The sequence below is a fragment of the Passer domesticus genome, chromosome 7 (assembly GCF_036417665.1).
Source record: "Passer domesticus isolate bPasDom1 chromosome 7, bPasDom1.hap1, whole genome shotgun sequence".
In the NCBI taxonomy this organism is placed as follows: Eukaryota; Metazoa; Chordata; class Aves; order Passeriformes; family Passeridae; genus Passer; species Passer domesticus.
The window spans coordinates 51,760,136-51,785,787 of NC_087480.1; the positions used below are offsets into that span (position 1 = coordinate 51,760,136).

The 25,652-nt window shown below is 47.1% G+C and overlaps 1 protein-coding gene and 1 long non-coding RNA gene across 17 annotated transcripts in view; one reads left to right on the forward strand and one right to left on the reverse strand.

Moving 5' to 3' along the window:
• On the reverse strand, positions 1-23,341 carry LOC135305203 (uncharacterized). Of its 2 annotated transcripts, XR_010366464.1 has the most exons (4): positions 21,836-23,341; positions 6,817-6,929; positions 739-920; positions 1-654 (listed from the first exon to the last, which is right to left on the reverse strand). It is a non-coding gene; the product is annotated as an uncharacterized LOC135305203 (long non-coding RNA). The 2 variants fall into 2 exon arrangements; XR_010366465.1 differs by lacking the exons at positions 6,817-6,929; positions 21,836-23,341 and adding an exon at positions 1,405-1,898.
• A 132-nt stretch (positions 23,342-23,473) lies between these two features.
• Positions 23,474-25,652, forward strand: part of PTPRF (protein tyrosine phosphatase receptor type F) — a 375,635-nt gene continuing 373,456 nt past the window's right edge. For 14 of the 15 annotated variants that reach the window (XM_064428623.1, XM_064428629.1, XM_064428636.1 and 11 more), the window contains exon 1: positions 23,718-23,857. The gene's annotated coding sequence lies outside the window, so the exon portion shown is untranslated. Of the gene's footprint in view, positions 23,612-23,717; positions 23,858-25,652 lie in introns of those variants that run through there. The other variant, XM_064428625.1, reaches the window with a different exon arrangement.

Consider the following 25,652-nt stretch of genomic DNA (forward strand, 5'->3'; position numbering starts at 1 on the left):
AGGGCAGCAGGCTCCTGGCCCCCCGAAAGCTGTGCTCCCCAGCATGTGAACACTTGAGCCTGGCTAAACACAAACCCACCAGGGTCTGGAACAGACGGAGAAGGCTTTGTGGAGCTTTGTCCTGCCAGCTCCAGCACAGCAGAAAGGATTAGAATAGGCTGCAGACTATTCCTGCTTTGGAAAAACCTGCAACTGCTTAAATCTGAGAGGGGCAGCCAAGGGTCCTGGGGGAAGAGCCTTGCTCCACCCTGTGGGAGTGTGGGATGCCCAGACTGGTCTTTTCCCTTCAGTCACTATAACCACACCAATATACTACTGCTGTTGTTAGCATCTAAATTTGGGAAGCATGTCACACATGGGGGTTCACTTGAAGTGCTCAGCCTCATGAGGTGCTAAGCACTGAGCAAAACACAACCAGCAAGTGTCTTCAGCAGCTCAGGAGTCCTGAGACACATAAATTGGAAGTGTGGATGTGGCAGATGCCCTGCTGCATTCATGTTCCAATGCTCAGCATCTTGCAGGATCATGCCCGTGGTGATCAAAAGGAAATGGCCACTACCATGAAGCTGCAGGTTGAATATTCTTTCCTCATGTCCTGCAGTCCCTTTGGTCTGTAGCAGATTGAAGCCATCCAGGGTTTTCACCATCACGTTGCTGATGAGTGGGAGCAAATGGAGATGGTGAACCCCACACCTCCCAAAGGCAGAGGGGTAGCACGGGTGCTCAGCAATGACTTACCCAGTTCCCAGGCCATCCCTAGAGATGCTGCTGCTCTTTCATCAGTCCACTCACTAGACAGAGCTCGGGGGCTGGTGCCAGGGCCTTTGTCCTGTCTCTGTGTGGTTGTAAGTGGCTGACGGATGGTTCTGCCACCCATGGGCAACGACAGCCAGGAGCAGGGAGAATTGCAGTGAGCAGTTCTGCAAGGGAGAATTGCAGTGTGAGTGGCAGGGTGGTGAGAGGAGCAATTCAAAGATAATCCACAGGTATAAAATGTCAGACAAGAAATGCGCAGCTAGGAAAGCGTAGAAAACAGTAACAAAATTACAGACGATGGTTAGGAAACAAGAAATAAGAACACAGCCCATATATGAGGGCAGAGCTGTGACCTACTCATTTAATCTATCAAATGCATGAACACACCAGGTCCATGTGAAGGTAAGCAAGTGCCAAAACAATGTATACCTGTAGCAGCATATGTCTGAACTGTGCATTTTAAACACTCTCCATGTGGACAGCTTCACTCTAGTCACACTGTGGTGTTTGTATATTAATGTTTTCAATTCAAAAACAAGAACAGAAGGAAAGGGGAATTAGGGAATAAATCCGAGTCTTTCAGCAACTGAAGGCCGAGTTGGGCTGACTCCAGAGTGGTTTGGGGTGGAGAAAACCGTGTTCACCTACCTTCAGTAATGGTAATGAAGAAATTGGGGATTCTTCTTCAGGAAGCAGAGAATTTATGATAGAGCAGCTGGAGAGGCCAAGAGCAGAGGATAAACATAGAGATGGTAAAAGAGTATCTGACAAAACTCAACCTACATATTGTAAATCTGCAGGTCCAGACACAGTGCACCTGAGAATTTTAAAAGGAATCTCTGAAGACAATCTTGAAAAATAATCTTCCCTTCATCAGAGGGATTATCTGGGCCCTGGGAGAGAACAATGTGCATCCCATTACAAAAAAACATTGAGAAGACAGGACCAGAATCTGTTGCCCTTTTGCCTGCAGCTCCCTGGTAGGAGAGCTTCAAACTGGGTTTCATCCCTCCATCTTCTTTCCTGCTTCTCCTTGTTACTGCTTTACCTAACCTATAGCCTCTGCCCAGGGCTCCACAGCACAGCTGGGAGCTTGGAGGTGGGGCAGCCTGCCTGCAGGGCTCACCCCTTGCCTGTGTACACAGCCTTCCTTATTTCAGTCCTTCCCCTGTGGCAGGAGGGGAATGTTTGCACTCTGCCTTTGCTTTTGCACATGGAGACATTTTTTCCAAAATCCGAAGGGAACTGAATGTCAGTGGGGAGGGAAAGCTAACTCTATATCTTATTTTCAAAGTCCAGCATCTCACATAACCAACAGTCTTTTTAAGTGCAGTCCCTGTAAAATAAGAATTTCAATAACCTCTATTCTCAGATAACCTGCTGAGCAGCCACACATCTCTCCCTCACCAGGAAGCAGATGTTTTGCTTTCCTCCCCAGCTCTTTCACATTTTGGGAAAGGACTAAGATGTGAGAGAGCTGGTATGAGAGTGGTATGAAGTTTCTTGAGGCTGGGGAATCTGCCCTTCACCCAGCTCCCCCCAGCACACAGCTCACACTACGGATGAATCACAAAGCTCTCCAGCCGAGTGCACTTAACTGTGGTAATGAGGAAGGTGATGTGGGATGCACCTCGAGCCCTCCAGCAGCTCGTGGTTTTGGGAGTTCTGCAGTAACCGAGGCTGCTTTGCAGTCAGTTACTGCCCGGGACACAGCCACAGCTCCCTTCAACTCAGGGGACATCCAGAGGTGGGACTGCCTCCAAGCCCGTCCTTCCCTGTGTCTTACAACTAATTTCCTCCTCCATCTGAACTGATTGCCCTCATTAGCAGCCTGCTCCTCCTTTCCCTCTGTGGCCAGTCCTCTCAGAGTTGCTGTAACTGAGTTTTCTTAAAGACTGAATGAAAACTCAGTAAAGAATTTGGTGTGGGCTAGAAATTGGTTGGTGAGTCATAGACTCAGATAACCATAAAAATGAGACTTCAAAATTGGGAACAATTTTAGTGACGTTACCACCGGAGACAGGACAGGCGCTTGCATTTTAAAGTCTCATTAAACAGAGAATGAGGTAGCACCATTTATATCAGCATCACCAGTGGGCACCCAGTACAGCCTGGGATGGATCCAAATCTGTCTGGGAACATTACATCCAAGGGCTGGATGCAACAAGGCAAGATCTAGCACTAGCACACAGCAATCTGGAACCTCATAGAAAGAGGAATGTGATGGAGTGACCCTGGCTGGACACTAGGAGCCCAAAAAACTTGCTCCATCACTCCCCTCCTCAGCTGGACAAGGGAGATAAAATAGAACAAAAGCCTTATTGGTTGAGGTAATGACAGGGAGAGATCACTCACCAGCTACAGTCTCATCAGAAACAGGCTTGACTTGGGGAAATTAGCTTAATTTGCTAACAATTAAATCAGAATTGAATAATGAGAATACAGCTAAATCTTAAAACACTTTCCCTCCACCCATTCCTGCCTCCCAGGCTTAACTTTACTGCTGATTTCCTCTTCCTCCTCCCCTGCAGTGGCACAGGGGGACAAGTAATGGGGGCTGTGGTCAATTCATCACGTTGTCTCTGCTCCTCCTTCCTGTGCAGAGAGGAGATCCTCACACTCTTCCCTCCTCTGAGTGTGGATTCCCATGGGCTTGCAAGTCCTGTCAGCAAAGCTGCTCCAGGGTGGGCTCCCTCTTACAGATCCACAGGTCCTGCCAGGAGGACCTTCTCCAGCTCAGGATTCCCATGGGGTCACAGCCTCCTTCAGACATCCCCCTGCTCTGGCGTTGGGTCATCCATGGGTTGCAGGAGGATCTCTGCTCCATTGTGGACTCCAAAGGCTGCAGGGGCACAGCTGCTTCACCATGGGTAGCACCAGGGCTGCAGGGGAGTGAGTCTCTGTTCTGGCACTGGAGCACCTCATCCCCTGCTTCTTCACTGGCCTTGGTGTCTGCACAGCAGTTTCTCTCACATGCTCTCCTTCCTCCTTCTGGCTGTAGCTGCCATGGTTTTTTCCCTCTTAAGTTTGTTATCCCAGAGGCGCTACCATTGTCTCTGATGAGCTCAGCCTTGGTCAGTGGCAGGTCCATCTTGGCTCTGCCACATGTGGAGGAAGTGTCCAGGACCTTCTCACAGAAGTCACTCCTGTAGCCCCCCACTACCCAAACCTTGCCATGCAAACCCAGTACAAGCAATGGCTCAGGAAACCAGAGAGATCAAGGCTAATGGATGAGAGCCAGGCTAACACTGTATGATCCTGCAGTTTAACAGCCCTGAACAGGGCTGATGCCAGGTCAGGATGGAGGGCTGGGAAGGGTGCTGTATGGTACCTGCCATGCCAGTGCCTGCTCCAGTGACACAGCACTGCCAGTGTGGTCCCTCACCCCAATCCTTTATGCCAGCCACATTTGGGTGCACATTTGTGCACCACACCTGGGGGTGGATGCCTCTTCACTGGGCTCTTCTTGCCTGCCTCCCCATGGGGAGAAGAACCCAAGTGGCCAAGGGGTGGGCAGCCTGTCATAGTGCATGTCCACTTGCCTGAATGCAGGTCGTTCCAAGTTTAAAATATAAAAAATGTCCCTCCACTTTGAGAAACAAGTAATAGGAATGATGCCCAGATTAAGGTGTGTGATTATGAAAGACTGAAGGAACCAAGGTTTTATAAATTAGCAGTGTGAAGAGTCAGAGGGGATGCAGTCTTGATCTATAAATACCTTCAAGGTAACAATATAAATGAAGGAAGGGAATTAGTTCAGAGTCTCGGAAGATGGTAGGACAAGGAGCCTGAAGTTAAAAAGGAGAAGCCGAGGCTGGATGTAAGACTTTCTCAGCAGTGAGCATTCCCAGGCAGGGCATTCAGCTCCCCATGGCACACAAGGCTGGAGTGATGCAGCAGCAGGATGATGGCGAGGAGCAGCCCACGTGCCTGCTCCTCACCCACTGGTAAAGGCTGGCAGATAAAAGTGAGAAAGAAGTTTGGAGCTCTGGCTCACCAACAAAATAATACCTGCCTGAGCATAGACAGTGTGAGTTGGAGGGTTTGTGTGTTTGCTGCAGAAAGAAGCTCCACTGGAGGCCCTGGAGGGGGATCTCTCTTGTCCCATGCCGGGGCAGTGATGGCACAGGGCTCCAGGGTCCCATGGGACATGCCACTTGGGTCAGTGTCTCATTTGCAGAGCAGCCACTCCTCGAGGAGCTGCCAGGGTGGGTGCTGAGCTCACAGGGTACCTTCCCACTCCATCTGGGGCAGAAGGCAGGACAGAGGCTCCAGCAAGACCTGCGAGCATTGCCGTCCATCCCCATGACTGTCAGAGCAGCTGCCTGGAGGGTTCAGTGCTATGACCGCTTCCATAAATCCAGGGTTTACTCTGGCTCGGAGGTAGGTGAGGAGAAATCCGGTATCCAGTGCTGCCACACAGTGGTTAAGAGGCATTTCAGAAAGTAACATCTGCAAAACCACCCCTTGGAGGAGTTTTGGTTGGAGCCTGAGACAACTCTAGGCTGGCCCCAGGGGACATCTGTGCAGGTGCTGACAAGAGCTTGCCAGCACAGGCCCAATTTAAAGCTCTTTGGTGACCAACTCAACTCTTCCCCTGTGGACACGATTCCCTGCAAGGTGCTCCCAAAGGCATACCTTCCTTTCCACCACTGGTATTGGGTGTCCTTCGTTGTAGTTATATCACCATGTTGTTATCTTTTTTTTTTCCATTTGTTTCAGCCCAGAATTCATGTTTATATCCTTCCATCATCCAAACCAAACAGACACCCATGTTGGGCTCCACAGACTTCACAGATTCATAACTTAGCAGTTTGTGCTGCTTTGGCAGTGACCCTGAAAAGTGATACTGTACCAACACAGCAGGTTCATAAAGTGGGTTTTTAAATGTTGGTACTCAAATATGCAGAAAGGAGCCAAGGAAAACCCCCAAGATATCCAGGTGCCCAACACACACCTCCTTGCAAGGCTCAGAGCCCATCAACAGGAACAGTGTGCCTGCAAAGGTTTACCTTTGACCAGGCAGATTCTATTCAGCTTTGAAACATTGAGCAGGGATGGATCTAACACAGGACCCCATTTCCCCATGGTGTGAACAACTCACCCCTGTCTTTCCTAGGTATGCATTGTTGTGGTAGCTCCTGTCTGTACTGCAGAGGTTCATAATCCTTTTGTATTATTTATGTTTTTCACTGGTGTGTACAACACTCCCAGCTTTGGGATGATCTGCATGTGCACTGTGTGCTATTAACACTCCATTGCAGATCATTACTAGAGAAGTTAATTAATACTTTCCCTAAGTACTAAGCCTGTGGCAACCTGCTGGAAGCTCAGTGTAATCTGCAGGCCCTAGTTTACTGTTGCTCATCATTCACCCCACTGGGGTCCCACTTCCCCTGTTCCACCAGTCTCAATTAGCTTTTAAGGTATGACAGTAGCTGAGATTTAGTTGAGCACATCACCCAGGGGCTATGAAATTTGACCAAAAGGAATAATGATATCAAGGAAAAGAATAAAGTTTTATGTCATATGTATTAATAATTTAAGCTTTATATAATTAAGCTATGTAGATATTATTATATATAGCAATAAAGAGGCCACACTACGGCCAAGCACAGAGACAATGGGAACTCCTGGCCAGCACTTGCTCGCTCTATTTCTACATACCCGAGTTTCCTCTGCTCTTTTGGCCCCAAACCACACTGGCACCTCATCTGCAAATGATTCCCCGCCAAGACCCATCAGTCCTTCTCAGAGTCACCTCTTCCAAAGTCCTCATCCCTTACACGTAGGCATCCTTCTTTGCTTTTAGGTAAGTAATTGCCTATACTGAAACAGATACTGTTTGCCTGCTCCTGTGTTCCACACTGCGTTCTGGCTGGCTCAGTAAATGTTTCTTTGCTGTTCATCACCTGTGATGCCTGGAAGAGTAGCTGTGGCATAGCAGCCACCTCTCCTGGCAGGCAGCACTGCAGCTCATGCCAGTTGGAGGGACCTTCTTTCCCAAAGCAGGAAACTGGCAGCACGAGCACTCTCTTTCCTCCTTCACCACCCACTTACCCCTGGCAGGCTGGCAAACAGCATTTGCTGGGTTCCCTCACTTTGTCACGGGCACACAGGCTTCTCGAGGCGTCTTCGAAGGAAGCTGAGGGTGAGTAGTGAGGTGACACAGTCTGAAGATGATACAAGATTATTCAGGTTACTGAAATGAAGCTAAACACAACCAAAGCTGATCGCAAAAAGGGGAGAGTGATCTCATAATATTGAGTGAGTTTAAACATTAAATTCAGTGTTTGTAGCTGCAAAATTACACCCAGGGAAAAAGCAACCTTAACATATAAAATCATGAGCCCTGAATGAGCTGTTTGTACTATGAAAGGGACTGTGGAGTCACTGCAGACAGCTCCATGAAAACAATACCTCACCACTCAGTACCAGTCTAAAAAGTAAATGTGAGATTATTGATTATTTAGAGAGCAAAGCAGAGGAAATCACTAAGTCATCACTAGCCATTCTCTAAGTCTACCTTGCAGACAAATCCACCTTACAGCCATGCTTTGAATACTGCAACCAGAACCAATTCCTTTTTTTTCTTTCTTTTTCTTCTTCTTCTTCTTTCCCTCCCTACTTCAAGATCATGGGAGATGTACGAAAGCCTGTGCTATCAGCAGAGTCACCAGACATTTGGAAAAGAAAGGTTGAACACTGAAAAAAATTTGTTGACAGTAGTTATTCCAGGTTAAAGGACAAGAATTTACCAGGAAGAGATTAGAAGGATCTTACAATTCAAAATGACTGGACAATAAAATGTCACTAAAACCAATGTAGATATCTGCAAAGCGCTGTAATGAGAATATACAAATCTAATTTCAAGTACATGTGTTGGTCTGCGAGTTGGCTGTTACCACACAGAGAAAAGATTTTGAGGTTATCACAGAGAGATGCCTGGAAATGTCATCGCAGTGTTCAGCAGAGATCAGAAAAGCAATAGAATAAGTGAGAAAGGAATACAGACCAAACCACTAAACAGCAGCAGGTCAGCAGCGCTGCAGATGCTAGGTGCAGCTCTGGCTCCACGCTGGGAAAAGCAGAGAGCAGAGCTGGAAAAGATGGGATTGGAGTACCAAGGGTAGTTCAGAACCCCAAGTACACAGGGGTACAGGAATGGCTGAACAGATGAGGACTCCTGACCTGAACTGACACAAACCGTGCTGAATGTTTATAAGGTCCTTTACAGGCCAGAAAAGATGGATTGGAATTTACCCTCCAATGACTTTTTCAATACCAGAGGTTGAGGCACCAGCCAGACAACCAGATGGAGGTTCAAAACCAAGCAGAGGAGATGCCCCTTCTGAGGAGAAGCAAATGAGGTGAGGAACTTTACTGCCAGAGGATGCTGAGCATGATGAAGGGTCACAGCATTCAAGAATCAACTGAGCAGAATAATGCTTATCTTTTCTGCATGAGGAACACCTGAGTTGTGAATGGTGGGATGAGGGAGAATAGACCAGGAAGATACATAATGCTGTTGTCCCCTGCTTGGTCTCCACAAACTTGGTTTGACTCCCCATAACTTTCTTGAGGCCTCTGAGGGCAGGAAGTCATGGAACAATGCCTGTGCAAGGAACAATAAGGATCATGCACCCTGTAAAAGACAGAGCTGAGGAGATGCCATAGGAGTCTCCTATGTAAAATCAAAAATGGTGTGGAGAAAGTGATCCAAAATGAACTACTCATTCTTTCTCACTACACAGGAACTGGCAAGCTCCCAGCTGAAATGGGTCACAGGTGTAAAACCAACAAAAGGAAGCACTTTTCCACACAAGATATATATAGAAAAATTTGTGGAATTCATTGTCACGAGATATTGCAGAGTATAAATGGGTTCAGAATGGGATTAGACAAATTCATGAAGGATAGGCACATTTGTGGCTATAAAACTCAGTCCTGTGGTTGCAAATTTTCTTTTAGAAACCGGAAAGTGACAATGTGTGTTACAACTCTAGATAGTTCCTCCCTGACCTGAGTGGCTGGATTCATGTTCTTAGGTTTCTATAAACTCTATAATGTTCTGCATACATATTATAAGAAGTATTAAGTGTAAGCTTATGGTTTCTGGTATATTCTTAGCCTTTGGTGGAGAATGAAAATACTATTTTAGGGCATACTGTGAAGAAGGCATGTTGCCAAGATAAGCCTTTGGTGCAGACTGTCTTCTTTCATCTTCTATCATGGCTTTCTGCATTTCAATACTTCACAATTTTTGTGCCATCAAGAAACTAATAATTAACAATTTATATTTTCTGTTTTCTTCACTGCTAAAACGTTCAAAATGTGCAAGGGCAGAAAATGATTGCTTTGGGCTCTTTAGTCACATCTCCTGTGAGCATTCCTCATTTGCCATTACAGTGCCAAACATGTGCCAGAACTGCTGAGGAGCCACCCTCAGACTCATTTAATCTTTAGCATGTTTGCTTGCATGTTTCTAATTTATTAAGGAGAATGTTTGGTATTAGGCAATTAGAAGTCTAGCTGTAGATGGTATTAATAGACTATTGCTTTTTAAAATGGAATTTGTCAACTATTCAAATGTATATCAAATTAGCTTGATATTTTACATAAATTCAGTGGTGGTGAGTTATATTTGCCAGTTTTAATTCTTCACCAGAGCACTGTATTTAATTCTTTTGTTGTGGTTCGTTGTCAAAATGAAGGCCCTACCACTGTGTGTTTTCCTAAATACTCGAACAATGTTAGTTTTTTAAGAGATCCTGATCTTCCCTTAGCTCTAAAACCTCTTGAAAACCAATGGTAATCATCCAGACAGTTTCCTGACTGGCTCCTAAAAGATCCTTAATGCAAATTATCTAAGCTACTGGTTTAAAAATGGTGCTGTGCATTGCCTTCCATGATCAACGACAGTTAATTATGTCCCACCATCATTTAACATGACAGTGTGATCTATCTTTTCCTCTGAAGACAGAGGATGATGTTTTATAAAAAATTGTGCTTTTACAGTTTCATCATTTCTAGTAATAGACCAATATTACCATTAGGATTGTTTTCATTCCAAATACACTTCCCCCCAAAAAAAGGTTTTAAAAATTAATTATCTTAGGCACAGCTTTACAGTTTCATCCTGACTGATTCTCTTTTTAAAAAAATGATGAAGATTAGTCAGGATTTCATGTTCTTCTATGAACATAAAATCTTCTATGCTGATTTTTATATTTGTTTGGCTTAATATTATGTTCCAGCAACAAAAAAAAATACTGCTCAATGCAAACTTACATGATAATTTGAAATACATATGAACTGGAAGAAAGAATGCAAATGGGTCAGTACTGGTGAGAGCTTTCTCCCACTTCTGAGCACGGCTCTGATTTTCAATTCCTCTGTCAAATTCTCCCTACCTGATTAGAAACTTTATATGAAGTTTAATAAATTCATCAGTTAGCTCTGTAAATTAGTTTAGGGAAGGGGGAATTTAGTCACAGGGAGGCCATGCAGAAGGGAGTTCAGCAGTGGGATGGAGGCAGATGGGCATGGCCAGGAGATGCTGGGAGAGCTGGAGATGGAGGTTCCCACCTTGTGGCTCTCTGAGGAGGTGGGAACTGGGCACCAGCCACACGTCCCAAGTATCCCAAAAGTACAGTGCCACCCCTCCCACTGTGGCAAAGGGAAGACAGCTGCTGTCACTGAAATCCATCTTACACCTCACTCACCCCTTTCAAGAGTTTGTAATTGCCTTTAACCAAACTCTGTTGGATGATGAATCCTGGCTCAGATTGCATTTTTAAATTTTTCAGCAAATCCATCCTGCCATTTTGCTTTTTGCCCAGGCATAAAAACCACACAGACATAGAGCTTTCCATCATAAATGTTGCAGAGGCATAACAAATTGTATTAGAAGGAATGATCTTGGTCAGTTTAAATTAAGAAACTCTGTTTTCCTCAATAATGATGACCTAAAGATTTTTAAATTTCATGTAACTTAAGTGTTCAAGAAATTGAGTTTATTAGCCTCCATATAACATTAATGATAGATTTAGGTTTCTTATCATTTAAGTTAGTACATTAAATAATATTGATGTTTATCATTCTGAAGATGGTCTTAGAAATACTCTCTATGAAATTAGTAGAAATTTTGCTATTGACTTCAGTGGGGCCAAGGTTTTACCCCTAGCAATTAGCAGTCATTCTACTGTATAACTTGGCTCCCCAAAGGTCTGCAGAGCTCAGCATAATTATAACAGATTGTGTAATCAGACTGGCAGGACATGCAGCTAGCAAGAACTATGTCTACTGCCCTTTTTCTTAAATTTAAAATGAGATATTTCCCAAAAGCATGGATAAACTTAAATGAATTCATTTTCATTATAAATGCCTAAAATACAAGCTAATGATCAGCATGAATTACAAGAAAAGATTCAACAAAACATCATGTTTGAAAATATTTACATGTTCTATTTCGTCTCTAATGAGGGAGATGATGTGCAGTTAAGGCTGCCAGGCCATTCTGTAATATGACTGAAGTATTCTCTCTACAAATAGGGAAATAAGAGACAGAGGGTGGGGAAGAGAGAAGCAGAGACTGAGGGAGAGCCCTGTGAGTATAGAATGGAGTCAGTCTTAAATTAGAATTTCCTTAGCTTGCGAGCACATTAGACAACCAGCATTATTCAGAAAGATATTGTCAAGGTAGCTGTGCTCCTGCCTCACTGCCCTTCCCCCTTATGACTGTTTGAAAACTTGTTAGGATTCTTAATATTCACTTTCCTCCCTACAAAATGCTCCAATGCTCTTAGTTTAAGCTAAACACACAAGGCAAGCCCGGTGCTCCTCTCACTCCGGCAGCCACAAGCACACCTGTTCCCACCCCGGCAGGGGTGCAGCCCCTGAGCAGGGGGCTCAGTGCCTGCACTCAACGCCCAGCACAGGCTCCAAACCTGGTTTTCAAGGCACAACCCCAGCAGGCTGGAATAGCTGTGCATTTGATGGAATTCAGAAGCAACGCCAGGAAAAAAAAACAAACCACAAACCCATGTGCACGCGCACCAGGGGGTGGCGAGAAGAGGTTTGGGGAGGGAAGGGAAGCAGATGGGACATTTAATTCAGGGAACAAACTAATTTAAATCTTTCAAGGGGTTTGTTATTATTTCTAGAGTGTTAGGAATGCATTTTTTCCCTGCCTGTGAAATGCAACATCCCTCCTCAGAAAAGCTCTAAGAAAAATGCCCAGCAATATAGAAAGAAGAAAAAAAGAAATCCAGAGTGTTTTAATGATATCCTTTAAGAATACTACTATTTATATATTTCACAGATTAAAATAAATAATCATAAATGTGCAGTTGGTGTATGTCTCTTGGGTAAAGGAAAAAGCAGGCAGATTTATAAAATGGGTTTGTGTGCCAGGGTGATTGTAATGGCTCCTTCTGTCAGGTAAACACATAATTAGGATGTTTTCAAATAAATGTATTATGCACATGATTGAAGCCAATCCAAGCTGCAGTATAAATATTACGCCTTTTTTTTTTTGAGTTGTATAATTACATATCTACCCATGGAGCTTCTCGCCTGATAGGCATCTATTTATGCAACACCACACTGTGGCTCTTCCACAGGTGCTGCAGCAGATACTTGCTGAACATGCAGCCCGTCTGATTTTTAAAGTGCAATATCTCAGCTTTCTCTCAAAATACCAATTTTGCCTCAACTCCTTTTTGCCTAATTGCTTCTTAGATTTATTGTTTAATTAAAACCATTATTGGGTTATACAAACAACAAATCCCACTAATGTGTGTTTTTTTCGCAGACAAATTATCTTCCGAGGGATTATGCATCTTCAGCTTGGGAAAGGATTCCGTCCTCCTTGGCTGGGCTGTCACTGCCAAGTGCAGCCTCGTGGTCAAAGCTGTAAGTTGAAGTTTATGATGGCAGCATGACAGAGCTGTATCCATGGAGTCAAAGTGGCAATACTAAATGCCATTTGAAAGACTGATGCAGTCTTTAAGCCGATGCAATAAAAACTCTTTTTTACTTTATAGCATTTTCATATGGAGTCTCACAGTATGTCTGGTCATGCACTAGGAAAGCATAAATAAGATGTGAGTGATGAGTTACATGAGGAAACACACCAAGAAGACTCTGAGGGACATCACCTTCATGGTATGCCTTTTCTCAAAGCCTTCCTTACCTGCTAGGGTCCTGTGGGAAGGCACAGCTTGGGGACATGTACACACCAGTGCCCACACACTCTGGAGTATTTTCTGAGCTCCGCACCCAAAAACAGTGTTTCTACTCCCAGCCTGGACATCTAGATCCTGTCTTCAGAGCTGAGGTTTGAATTCCAACCCCTTTGCCAAGTTTTGACAATTTGGAAACCTCTACTAAAATACCTGCACCTGGAGGAAGTTCAGTGAGACACCCAAGTTTCAGCAGCAAAACTGGCCCTCAAAAAAAAAAAAAAAAAAGAAGAAAAAAAGAAAAGATGCTCAGATATAAACTTTCATTTGGATGTTTGTATAAGAGGAGGACTGGAAAAATGTTTTTTTCCACAAGGAGCGTATGCTGCAGTTTCTGGAGCAAGAACCCAACTCCTATGAGGATTCTGGCTGTCTGCAGCCTTTCAATATTAAAGAGCTCTATGGCAGATAAGAGCAGGATAATAAAAGCTAATAAAGATGAAACTGGACAAATTCAAACTAGAAATTAAGATACACATTTTTAACCACAATAGAGTAAAACAGCTTGCAAAGGGATGTAATAGGATGCCTGAAGCCAGAGCCCACCGAAGGCACGGCAGCAGTGCCAGCAGTCGGAATTGCAGGTGGAATGAAGGGTGGCTTGGAGAGGGCAGCCGGGCTTCAGGAAGCACTGGGCTGGAGTAGGAGACTGGAGAGGGATGTGGGATTGTGGAGGACATTTATGAGCAGCAGGCTGGAGGTGCAATGCAACCACCTGGAGGGAGGTTTCTGGAGGCAGAGCTGCCAACTTCTGTATCCCTGTGACCACCTCCTATTTCTTTCTCCATCCTCAACTCACATCCACAGCCCAACCTCTCCCAAATTCTGTAGCTGTCCCCTTTTCCCCTATAGCCTGCATGCTTATCTTCAAGCAGCTCCCTCTTCCACCTCCCTCCAGCAAGTCAAAGCCTCCAGCTGTGGAGGGGAAGCCTCAGGCTCAGCATCCTGCTGGGAATTTGGGGCAGAGACTCAGATAGGAAACAGGAGGAGAAGAAGGTGTTTGTTGCCAGGGTTGGGCTGGGGGGATTGCAACTGTTGCTACCGTGAGGGGCTGCCTCCCTGCTCAGAGCTGGAAAAACCAGAGGGTGGATTTGATTCGCTCTCTGGCATGGAGGTTCTCTCTCCTTTTGTCTCTCAGATGCAACATATAAAAAGATGCAGTACGTCCCTGATTTACCCCAGGGTGGGCTGTGTTGTGCCCCAATGGTAATGCAAAGCAGCCTCCTGAATTTATAGCTGCTCTACACAGCCAGCACAGAACACAGCACCCAAAGCACGCAGAGCCTTCGGTCCTGCAGATGGAACTACTGATAGATATTTTAACCTAGGGAAACCTTTTAAAACCAAAGTAGGCACAAAGCAATACCCTTTAGATTAGGCTATAATTTTATCTATAATTTACGGTGCAGAAGGAAGTGTCAGTGGTCCAACAACAAAAGCATAAAGGAGTCCTGGTGTGGAAAGCATCCCTGCCTTCCCCTTGCCACAAGTGCTCAGCCCAGCCCTTCACCTTGTGCTGCTGCCAGCATAAGCAAGGCTGCATGGGAATACACATAATTAAAACTTGCCTTTTTTTTTTCTTTTTTTTTTTTTTCTTTCCAGATTAGTTTTGCTCCAAAATTTATTTGATTGATACTGCAGTCTCTTCTGTTAATGTAATGGAAAATGTGGTATCAAGTGGGAATAAGATGACATGGATACTTCTCTTGGTGGCAGCACCAGCTTTTTCTGGATTCAGCTGCATGCGAAGGTCAGCTCTTAAAATACTGAGTATTCCTGGCCACACGGAGATGCCCCTTGTCAGGAAAATGGGGAAGAGTTCATTTCAGTGGCAGCTCTGCTCTGTCCCTAATGCTGGGGATAGCAGCAGTGGGTGGCAAGAAGACATGGAAGAGAATGGGCTCATCTTCCTCCCAGCTGCCTGAAGCAAACCCACACCCAACCAGAGTAGCAGAAGCTGGTTTGTCTCCTCTTCTTTGCAGTTTCATTTTTACTAGTTTCGATTGCTCTAAATCAATCCCTAAGACAGAATATGATGCTACAGTGAGCCACAGGAATGCCCAAGGGAACTTATTTGTACAACCATTTTTACAGATCATTTTGTATCTTATGTAAGTGAGATTTTGAGTGGCAGTTTTACTTAATGATCACCAAGAGGAATTGTTTGAGAATTTAGGGCTCTTTACCTACTTTAAAAAAATCACCTGGTTCATTACACCTCTCCTCCTGAACTCCTCCACTCAGAAATGGCTGGAGGATAGGGAGAGCAAAAACTGAGTCCATCACCTAAACCAAATATGAATCTGATGATCACACTATTTTCTTTCAATATCTTTTCCAAAGTGGAGTTCTTACTGTAACTAAACCCACCTTCTAGAAGTTACCTTCCTGTTAATATCCCATGGAATGAAAAGCAGAAAAAAATTATGTAATACTATAATTTTCCTGGGTTTGTGGATTTTGGGGGTGTACCCTGAAGAGCATCAATGAAGATTTTTGGGAAACAGGACACAGAACTGTTCAGACCAGTCCAGCCCAGGCATCCAGGTAGCCCCATGCCCTGCTATGACCAGTTGAGGTTAATGCAGGGGAAGGTGTAAAAACTGACAGGACATACATGGACTGCTTTGTTCTCAGCATGTTCTGATTGACCTCTAATAGTTAAAGACTGACTTGCACAAAAACAGAACACAGAATTCTTCAGGATAGTTTTAGCCATTAAATACAATGCCAAATATTCTTGGCATCAGAGGAATGTAGTGCAGAGATAATATAAAAATTGTGAAAATCTTCAACATACCAGCAGCATACATTGAAGAGATGAAAGAATGAAGATTGAGGGTGACAACCCCTGCCTCTCCCTCGCAGGAAAATCTCACAAACTGAAACTTTACCGAAACAAAACAAAGACTCCAGCACAGCATGTGCAGCCCTCCTTCTTGGGAGAGAATGGGGAGAGAATGGGGAGAGAGAACAAATCACCCAAGCCTGACATGAGTCACATCAGTTCATGCATGACTGAAAGGTGCTCAGATACTACAGTCATGAGCCCAGGCCAAGAACCTATTTAAAGCACTAATGCAAGTGACATGGTAAAACTGTTAAAAAGGCATGGAGACAGAAAAATGCGGGGTAGAGAAATAGAAGTGTGGGTGAGTTCAGCAACTCTCTTTTGGAGTTTGGAGTGGAGGCAGTCCGAGCAAGGAGAGCTTGGAGGAAAGGAGGTGGCCAGGCCCCAGGGCAGTCACTCAGCTCTGCAAGTGCTCAGGGGAGAGTGCTTTGGGCGTTGTGTGTATATGTGTGTGTGTGTGTGTGTGTGTATTTGTGTATCTGTGTGTGTGTGTGTGCAGGAGGCAACAGAGCTGGAAAAAAAAGAAAGACACAGACAAGCCCAGAGAGCTGCTAGAATGAGGGTCAGCAGTCAGGAACAGGCAGGTGAAGTTTGGTTTAGAGGCAGGATGAGGAGGAAGCCTTGAAGCTTTCTGTAGGGGCCAGGATTCAGGCAAGAAAAAGTCAGGAATGCCCAGCCAGCCCATTAGGTGCTGAACTCACCTAACCCTTCAGTTTTGGGTAAATGCCATCTCAAGTTGCTTTTAACAGCAAATACAAACACGGTTCTAATATTTGCAGAATGACTCTGGGAGCCAACTCTTCCCCATTTTGACAGCATAGTTCCACAGAGCAGCACTTTAAAGGATTTTTGCAGATCCTTAACTTCCAAATTTTAACAAAGTCTCTACCCTGTTTATAGCCTGTTCCTCACCCAGTTTATTGCTCTTATTTAAACTTGCAGAGAGACATTTTCAAAGCTGGGACACATTTTCCACATCCGTTACTCTGAAAACCTTAATGGGAACAGAGCTGAGAAATGACACTGGTATTATCACCACTGAAGCAATTGTATGCTAACAGGCTGCACCTTTCTCCTAGATGATAGAAAGGTTAGTTAAATTCAAACAAAATATATTCCCTTAAATTCCAACCGTCTTTAATAGGAAAAGCTGTAACCTCCCTGATGCACAAAACAGCCCTTGCAGCTGATGTCTGAAGCCTGCACCTGTTATTCCAACAGAGGTGACCTCTGAACAAGAAAGCCATTCTGTATAAACACTGAGTTAAGTGACTTTCCCCATGTCTCCTCAAATAACACCCAAATATCTTTTCTTGTCAAAATCTTGCACTTGTCCCATAGTATACCCAGTAAATCATGACAACCAGTGACTTATTTGAAGGCTGAGGCCCAAAGCAAGAGGTGCTGGTGCTGAAAGAAGTTTAACCAGTCACCAGCCTTAAAATATTAAGCCATAAAATACAAATCTATTTTTATAAAAACAGTGTTAAATGACCTGTCAAGACAGCTAGTTCCTGGTGTTTTTTTTCTTTGGGGTAGCACAAGAAAGTAATTGAGGGGAAAAAAAATCATTAGGGGATAATTTTAGTTTATTTCTATAATACAAGAGTGTTCTGCAATAGGCTAGCAAAATTCTGGGAAGCATTTAAGTCCTGCTCAAGCTTATGAGATTAAGCATCATGTATCCCTCATTCTGGCCTCTTCCTGGGTGTGAATCCTGCCCTGTGAGCACTGTGAGGATTAGTCCTGCAGACCAGCGGAGGACTGATTCTTGTACCTGCCACTGCTGGAGTTTGTCACACCACAGTCACATCTTGCAGCACTGTCACCTTCCCTGGCACAGTGACATTCTCATGCTGTTCACACCGACCTGCAGCCCGGTCACTGCCCAGAGCTCACATGCAGAGCTGTGCACTGAGAGAGCTCACTGCTGGCTGTGAGAGGAATAAGTTCAAGTCAGCTGTGAAATTCTACTCTGCCAAGTTCACGGCTGCCTGTCGCACTCCAGGCCAGATCTGGCGCCTGCAATATTTCAGCTAGGAGATCCTAGCTTTCACAGACACAGCTGAGCAGGACCCAAACCCCTCCTCTGTGCCTTTACTGTAGGGGAATGGAGCACCCAAATGCTTCTCCCTGACTTCTTCACAGACCTCAGCTGTGGAGCAGAGCTATGGTAACCATCCTGTGTCAAAGGGCTCCTGACACCCTCTTGCCATTCACACACAAAAGGCTGAGCGTATCTGATGTGGGGGCAATACTTCATTCTTACCACATTTTTAGGACTACAGTTCTCAAACACTGAGGTAAGAATATGGGATACCAGGAAAATTTCAGGTCTGATTTTTCAAGTTAAAAAGAAAATTCGGTAGACAGCAATTGTGTCAGCTCCTTTTGGAATATAAATGTCAATCCAATATATTTGTCCTGTTTGCCTGTCATTTGTTGCAGGAGAGTTGTGGTCAGGGTGATCCTTCTCTCAATTTCTTTTGCTGTATCTGTTCTCTGAATTACCTTTTTATCTTAGGTGGCTGCTGTCAGTGGATGCTCCTGAATGCAGAACCAATGGCAGAATCCATTCTGCAGTCAGACCTGAAGTTGATGATATGGTCAAAGAAAAGCACCAGCTGAGCACTCCTATAAAATACTAGAAATTGATGGGAGGTGGAGTTCTCTGAGGAAGCAAAGCCATTTGGGCAGAATAATTTCTGGCACTGGGGAACAGTATTTTGGGATACTTGCTTTAATGTGAAACATTCAGCATGACTTCACCTGCAACTTGACTGTGAGATGAAAATTTGAGGTGGATTTTTATGGCAGAAAGAGAGTGTGGAAAAATTTAGTCATCACAAAAGTTTAACCTTGCTAATAAGGTCTATGGGTCTGCTGCAAGGAAAAGACAATGCCACTCCCTGTCTCAATGCTTTAATCAAAACCCACTCCTGTACACATTAGCTATATTATAGCCATTATTTGTCCATACTTACAACCCAACATGAACTTTCAAAAGAGAATTGGTTTTTTAAGGTTCTGAACATAGTCTCCAGTATTTTCTTAACTGCTTCATGGCTTCTTTTAAAATGCTTTCAACATGGTCTGGAAACTGAATATAAAAGTAGGCAGGACTAAAAATTAATAGGAGGGGGAAAAAAAAAAGGATTGGGTTGAAATTGCATTTGCAGAAGCTCCTGCTTTCACTGGTGTGAAAGTGAGGAAGGGCGTTCTCAGCCCCCAGACAGATTATCTGGCAAGGCTGAAATCAGACAGAGAGCTTTGATCCAATACCAGGAATCACTGCTCAACAGTAGTTAGGGAAAAACAAAAACCAAGTCTAAAAGCCCAGTCACTCTGCAAATCTGAGCCAGGCTGATATTTCTGCAGCCACTTGACTTGGAATTCAGTACAAATCTGTCCCTTCCTAGGTTGCCTTGATCTGAAAGCTTGTGCTTACAGTTTTCTGCTGTGGGCTGCTGTGCTCTGAAAGCTCATGCTTTTCCTTTACATGGGGCTGTAAAAGCCTGTGGGTACTGACAGGGCTTTCAAAACTAAGTCAACCTGTCCTCTGGCACATGGCAACAGGGCTGGCAGCTGATCTCATCTCTGCTGTGCCTCTAGCTCCTGTGCAACATTAGCTAAGTCAATTACCTTCTGCTGGCATCTGTTTTTCACCTCTAAAAGGGGGACAGTAGTAATTTCCTATCTCACAGAAATGTTGTGAAGACAAATACATTAGCTTAGGAAGTGCTCAAATACCAGTGTGACCAGCACTCCTCTCCATCTCTTTGGCAGCCTGCATTTTGTAGCCTGGAAGCCTGTGGTCTGCCAAACCATGAAGGATTGGAGATGAAGATTCCCAGATCAACTCTTGGACTGGCTGAGCACAGGTATCTTCACAAGGAAAGCCAGAAAAACACAGCTTCTCAGGGAACAGACAAGAACTGAAAGAAATGGAGCAGAAACCATTCCAGCACCAAAGCCACTGCATTTTGTGTATTGTTTGCTTTAACTTACATGCACATGATGTATTTTAGTCTTTCCATTACCATTCATTTAGGGTTAGAAAAGAACACCAAGCTGATATTCCTGGGGTGTGAACACATGCAGACCATGCTGCAAATACTCAAATACTGCTTTTTTTGAGTAAGCGCTTACATTTTAGAAGGGTCTTCCATGAGCCAACTGCCATTAGTACTCCAGAATTCAGCCCTTAGCAGGAGGTCGTTTACATTTTTTTCATGGTGACCAGCACCCCCAGGGTCTTCTTCTAGCACATTTTATTCAGTCAGGAGCAGAAAACTTTATACATTTAATAATGCTAAAAATATATCTATACACCAGGACCAAATTTTCTAGTGGTGCTTGATTTTGGTTTGTTTGCTTTTTTCCCCAATGATCTTAGCTTTCTGCTTTGATGTGAGAAGCAGGAAGTAAACGAACTACGAGGATTGTTACTCATGTTTATGTGCTTTGTAGTCCCTCTAAGGTATCAGTCAGGTGGGGAGCTCCACTGTGCTAAGCCCTATGCAAAGCTACAACAGGAGAGAGCACATATCCTGACCAGAACTGGTCAGCCAGCTGACACAACCAATGCGGAAAGGGAAAGACACTTGAACGTACTTTCTAGAAAGATACATGAGAAACTTACTAGCCTTGGCCAGGAAACAGAAGCAAATACCACTTCAGCACTGTGATTGTACTATTGTTATAACACTGATGTTCATTTCTTCAGAAGTACAAGGTATAGTTAGGCAAAATAAGGGGAAGTTGTTAACCTCCTCTTAAAGATTTTTCAGACAATTTAGTGCTATGGATGAGGAAACATCAGGGCTGTCTCTCTAAGGCTTCAGTTCCTTCAACAGGAGATTAGCAGAAATGGGCAACACAGATTGTTTTTTTTTATTATTTGGAGCAAAACAATATTCTAATAATCCTGTTTTACAAAGGAAATGAAAGAGTCTTGGGGGTAATATTGAAAAAATGGTGGGCAGTCAGAGTCATGGCCATATGGTCCTCAAGCTGTGCTGTCAAGTACATCTACAGATGGAGATGTATTATCTTACATGAGCACCAAGTTGAGTATTGCACCAGGCACTTGTGAATCAGACCAGTAGACCTGACAATACAATTGACAATTACTATAAAGTCAGGTGAGGAACAGTCAGAAGCGAGAATACTCCCTCAAAAAAACCCAACAGCTAGAGAGAGGACAAGCTTCTGACAAGCTCTGCAGCTTACAGATTCAATCCAGAACATTTAGCAAGTTTCGCAATATCTGAAGCAAGAAGGGAAGTTGTTCTGACAAGTCTTAAAAAAATCACCATACTGGTCTTTTGATTTTATACCAGTTTATTATGTTAAAGGCAAACTCCACAGTATCTACACACTAACTGGCTATCAAGTGGCATACAGGACAAGGGTATGGGTGTGTGCATTTACCCTGAAGAGCTGGATCAAAGGGAAGGAAGAACTACCGGGAGCAGTGACCTCCACATGGAATACTGCAAATACACACTGAGACTTTGCTTTCCAAACAGCTTACCACTGAAACGGCTCAGCATGTGGGAGCCATGAGAGCTACTGAGATGATACACTTGGGTGCTATGTGTGAACTGGTCGATCGTTCTCAGGGCTTTAGGACTCTTGAACAGCTCCTTACAGAATACAGCTCTGATGACAACACACCACTGTGTCCTGTACTACACAAGCCCCTGATGAAGATGCCTTTGATTTGAGGAACAGTGCCCCATAACTGTGAAGTCTTCAGAGAGGTAAAGGGACGACAAACTGGCCACCCCATATCAAGCAGAGCGCAAACCATCAGTTTCTAGTGGGCTTACACTATTCATAGCTTCCCAGGTTTTTAGGGCATGCAGGCATAGAGTGCATGGGGGGGTAACAAAGAGTTTAGGGTGGTAGCTGTATAAGAAAACCCTTTGTTGCATGATTCAGATGATTAATGGCTTACACACATGGGGCAATCATTTACCTGCAAGTCTTGGCTAGAAGCTTCAGGGCAGCAAAAGTTTATGAGGCAGCTCTGTGTCAGTCGCACGAATCCACATTGGTGAAGGTGTTTAGAAACCTGCATCTTTAGGTGTCTAAAAAGATCTTAAAATTTTATCCTGTAGATTGGCCAGACATTTCAGTGTCTCCACTCAAAAACTTTTAAACATCTGACAAGGTCAGGAAAGGAACAACACACCACTGATCTTCAATCTTTCAAGCAAACTTCAATAACCTGTTCCTTATACATAAAAAGAATGGGGGTTGAGTAGACATGACCCCACGTAAACTTGCCAACATGGCTGCAACGTGAGCTAGGGCTCTGGCAGCTCTGTGAATCCATTCTCTGGAGTAGGGATCTCCCGCCTTCCCCATGGTCTTGCGCTCCAGAGCATCCTGAAGCAGATCCAAATTTTAACACAGAGACTGGAGCCCATGGGCACTTTGGCAGTGCTGTGTGGCACTCAGCCAGCACCACTTACTCTAAGCTCCGTGGCCTCACTGTGTAATGCACAGAAGGGCTGTTTTGCAGCAATATTTGGATACCGTGTAGGAAGGAAAATATCCCCAGAACCAAAGGCTTTAGGTGCCAGAGCTTCCTGTGCTGTGGCAGGGGTGCAAAACTGGCTTTAGGTACTCATTTTAGGGCCAAGGCAACTGACACATGAGGGGCCAGGCATCACATTCGGTTGTGTGAAGTCCAGTGCTCCCAAGAGTGCCTGAGGCAACAATGCCAGGACGGAGGAAGAACCTCTACAAACTATTTGGCTCCTACCAGCACCTTGGCTGGAGGAGATGAGACGATAACGGCCAAAGATCCGCAAAGGAACACAATTACCACACACGAGAAGAAATCCTGGAGACCATAGAGAGGGGGGAAAAAATCACCATGTCGTGGGAAATGCCTCAGTGACCCCAGCACGGTGCGCAGAGAATGGCAGCAGAGCGAAACTGCCGAACACCGCGGTGTTGCCCTCGCTGACGCAACCCCGGCTCCTAGGAAAGGTTGGGCAAGGAGCCAAAGAGCACCAACACACCCGGCGCAAGGGCCTGCCCGACTTAACCCTTCCGCCGTCTCAAAAGCCCGCAGAAAACACGTCTCAGTTTCTTCGTTTCTCAGTTCAGGGCTCTGGACGGGGGAGCAGGAAGGGCCGGACGGAGTAAACGAGCAGCAGCGCACGGGCTGAAGCACCGCGATCAGCCACGCCGCGGCCGAACCATCGCAGCCCGCAACAGGTCCCAGCGCGGCGCTCACCCGCTGCCGCCAGGCGAGCCGCGGGGAGCGAGGAGGGCTCCGTTCCGCTACCCACCGCCGCTCCTCGCACCTACCGGGGCCACCCCCGCCATCTCGGGTCTGACCCGCTCTGCGACCGGGGGCTCAGAGCGGAAGGGCCGGGAGTGGGCAAAGGGCCCGCTCGGAGGCACGGTGCGGCGGCAGCCCCTTCTCCCGGCAGCCGGCCGAGGAGAGCGGCGAGAGCCCCCCAGCTGCCAGTCCGGCTCCTTCCGGCGGCGCCTCCAGAGCGCCCGCCCCGGGCCGCGGCCGCGCCCTCGCCCGCCCCACCGGGCCGCCCCCCGCCCTCCCCGCCCACACCTGGCCGGGGCGGGCCCTGCCCGCCGGCTGCGGGCCGACTCAGCGGGCAAGGCGGGCGGCAGCGCAGCGCAGGCCGCGGTGGAGCGGAGCAGAACTCGGCCGGCAGCAGCGCTTCGCCTCGCCGCGGGGCCCAGCGCGGCAGCGGGGGCCCGGCGCAGCGCAGCTCAGGTGAGCCCTTGGGCGGCAGGTGGCGGCGGCGGGGCGGGCAGGGCTGGGCTGGGCTGGGCTGGCGGCGGGGCGGGCGCGGCGCGCGGCCCCGGCGTGGGCGGGCTGGCGGTGGCGCGCGCGGAGCGCGGTCCCGCGCGGCGGCGGCGGCTGAAGGAGCGAACGGAGCGGAGCTGCCGGCGCGGTGCGGAGCGGCTTCTCGCGCGGCGCCCGGAGGCAGCATGCGGACGGCGGAGCCCCGGAGCGCCGGTAAGTGGTTCGGCTACGTCGCCTCTCCCTCCTCAGCCCCGTGTCCGGCTCCCGACACGGCGGGATCGTTTCCCTGGGAGCCGCCAAACTCCGCCGCCTGTTGAGCCCCGCGGATCGCGGCCCCCGAGCGATGGCCCCGCCGCCCGCTTCGGCCCCGCCGCCGCCCCGGGTGCCCCGCGGGGGCCTCCGTGCGGTACCCGAGCCCCCCTGCCGTCTGCTGGGGCCGCCACGCGGTTTTCCGGCGGCCACCGGCTGCGCCCCGCGGAGCCTCCCCGGGTCGGCGGGGGGCAGCCAGGCACCTGCCGGCGCCGCGGCGCCGGGGGCGCGGGGATTGCCGCCGCGGCGTGACCTTCCCGGGCGGGCTGCGGCGCTCGGGGCAGCCCCGGCAGGCGGACTTCTGGCGGTGGGCTCGGGGGAGAGAGGTCGCGCCCCGCGGGGCGCAGCGCCGACCGCGGCGGGGCGTCCCGGGCGGGGTGCCTCTGCCGTGTGCGGGGCGCGGGGCGCTCGGCAGTGGCCCGAAGCGTTTCCCGCGGCTGGCGCCGGCCGTTCCTGCGGTGGGAGGAGGGAGCGAGGGAGGGCGCTGCAGCGGGGGGCGGCAGACCGCGCCTTTCCCCCCCGGTGGGGTGAGCCGCCGCCTGGGAGAGCGCGGGGCTGCCGGGCGGCGGCGTCTTGGGTGGCGAGAACAAAGGGCCCCCGGCGGGAGCGGGCAGGAGCACCGCCGCTGCTCCCGGGGTGCCGGCTCCCCGGAGCGGCGTGGGGGTGGCGGTGCTCATCCCGGTCCCCCCCCGTTCGCCCTCCCCGGGGAGTGCGGCTGCAGCCTCCGCGGGGCCAGCTCCTGCCCCGCAGCCGCCTCCGCAACCTGTTGTGCCGCTGCCTGCTCGGGGGTGCCGGTGCGGTGGGCAGTGCTCCCCGCGGGACGCCCGGGGGGCGGGCGGGCTCGCGTGGGGCGGCGCGGGGTGGGCGCAGGCTGCCCGGGGCGAGCGGGAGGCGAAGGCAGTGGGCGGGTGCGTTTGCCTTCGCCGTGGTTTCTGCGCCCAGAAACTGTTAAGAAGCAACTTCAAGCAGTTCAAATAGCTGGCGTGAATTAAATTCAATGAAAGAAAGTATTTCCGCGCTGTTAAAGGTCTGTTCCCGCGAACCTCTTGTGTGGGAAAGATGTGGTCTGTTTCCAGGAGACTGACTGGGGCAGCTGTTCTAAAGCGTTTTGGAGTTTCGTGTTTATTTCATATGTAACCAAATGAAGCCGTATTGTCAGTATCAAATACAATAGTCTCTTGTCAAGTTTAGAACTGAGCTGTAAAAAGTGATTTGGGCTGACGATAACTGGATAATCAAACCTTCAGCTGAATATTTGTTGGTTTAGAGATCTCTAAAGGCAGCTAACTCGTGCAGGGATAGTAAGCAAATAGAGTTTCCTTATGCTTCTTCTTTAACCACCTTTGTTCATTTTTCAAGGTAAATGCTAGAGAAATTACAAATTTAATTTAAGATTACTAAGGTCCTGTGCTGCAAATGACTTACCAGCATGTTCGGTTGCTGGGTGATTGTTCCAAGACTGCCAGTTTGGCTTTGAAAACTGATTTTTAAATAAAGTCCATTGCATTCATTATGATAATGCAGGAAATGCGTGGCTCACGAGGTTGGTTTTATGGAAGGAACAAGTGTACTTTAATCCTGATTTTATTATTTCTTGTGTGGTGGTTTGCTATGAGACTGAGGACGTAGGAGTAATAGATATCCGTACTGTGAAGCGCATGATCAGCAATCTGAACTTCGAAAGCAAAGAGTAAAATCT